Source organism: Phyllostomus hastatus, unplaced genomic scaffold (genome assembly GCF_019186645.2).
Source record: "Phyllostomus hastatus isolate PE091 unplaced genomic scaffold, TTU_PhHast_1.1 phas_contig_304, whole genome shotgun sequence".
NCBI classification, from domain to species: domain Eukaryota; kingdom Metazoa; phylum Chordata; class Mammalia; order Chiroptera; family Phyllostomidae; genus Phyllostomus; species Phyllostomus hastatus.
This window is the reverse complement of record NW_025333845.1, coordinates 182,779-184,644: the sequence shown is the minus strand read 5'-3', so window position 1 is coordinate 184,644 and position 1,866 is coordinate 182,779.

Below are 1,866 nucleotides of genomic sequence, written 5' to 3'. Positions count from 1 at the left end.
CCTATGAAACTCTAATATGAGAGTAAATACTCAAGATTTCCAAGTGATGAGCTCTACAGAACCTTGGGGAATATTTCAGATGTATCAAATCTGAGGCTGAATTCTTGCTACAAAGTTTGTGTAATGCATTTCTTTGTCATAGGACATCATGAGCTGCTTGCAAAATTATGTTGGAAAGCTCACGCTCTTATTCTTTACTCCCAGAAGTAGAGCCTAGTGTGTCAAGTAATAATGTAATATATAATAATGTGTTCTTTATTACATTTAAGTTGATAACACCATGCTGTGTAGTTGAAATAGCTGAGAGAATAAAACTTAAATATTCTCACAAAGGTAAATATGTGAAATGATGAAGGTGTTATTTAACTCAATGGGAGAAATTTTTTCACAATGTATTCATATATTAAATATTGTACACTTTAAACAACTTGATTTGTCAATTATTTCTTTAAAAAAACTAGTGATATAACTGTCTGCATGGAAAATATCAAGTGTTCTACAAAATCCTCCTGGAACTAATGATTGTCATCAGGATACCATGGTAACACATTAGTGTGAAAAATCAATTATGTTTTCTTACAATATCAATGAAAAATTGAAAATTGAAATTTTAAAGAATATCTTTAATAGATCAGAAAAGTACTTAAGTATAAACCTACAAAATGTGCATTTTATAGTATAGATGAAGTTATATTTCAATTAAAATAAAATAATTATTCCCTTCTAGAGCTTTCCTGGCTGGTTCTGTCTGCAAGATCTTTTCTAGGTATGAGAAATACACTAATCTGAATGAAAAATCCAGACTGTGATGTCCAAGTACTAAAACAGCCTTACTCCATCCTATAATATTTCTGAATTTTTCATATAGTGAAGCACTCCATAGGGAGACACTCAAATTCAAATTGATTAGAAAAATTTATAACAACTTTGGCAAATCCAACATGTACTTCTTTACAATACAGTCTATTGACATTCTTTAAATGCAGGTTTAATTAACTCATTTATCAACTACATACTGACCATCTATTATATAACAACCATCATATTAGGTACTTGCAACGGGTGTGACATGGTGTCTCATTGCATTTTTTAATTTCTTTTTACCTAATAATTGGAGATGTTGAACATAAAAAGATATGCTATTTGCATATCTTCCTTAGAGAAGGGTGATATAGACACTTCATCAATATCAATTCTTCCAACCCAAATACATGAAATGATTTCCCATTTACTGGTATCTTTTTTATTTTAGCAAAGTTTTATAAGTTTTAGTGTGTAAATCTTTCACTTCCTTATTTAAGTTTATTTCTAAATATTTCATTCTTTTTGAAACTATATACAAATTGTCATCATCATCTACTCCACCACACTACTTGGACAATTTTTGTTCTATAAATTGAATTGTTTTATTAATTTCTTTTTGGGGACTTTAATTGTTAGTGTATAAAAATACAAAATTTTTGTGCATTGATTTTGTATCCTGCATCTATATTGAATTTTATTACTCCTAACTATTTTGGGGGGAATCTTCAGGGTTTTCTACATATAAGATCATGTCATCTGAAAACAGAGACACTTTTACTTCTTCCTTTCCAATTTGGAAACCTTTTACCTCTTTTCCATGTCTAACTGATCAAGTTAGGAGTTCCAGTAATATGTTAAATAGAAGTTGTGAAAATGAACATCGTTGTGTTAGTCATGAGCCACGAGGAAAAACTGATTTTTTTTCACCTGTGTACATGAGGTTTTCTGTGAGTTTTCCCCAGCTACAGATTTTTAATACTGAGGTAGTTTTCTTCTATTTCCAGTTTTTTCAGTGCTTTTATCATGAAAATATTTTGAATTGTAAAGTTTTTTTGAATGATG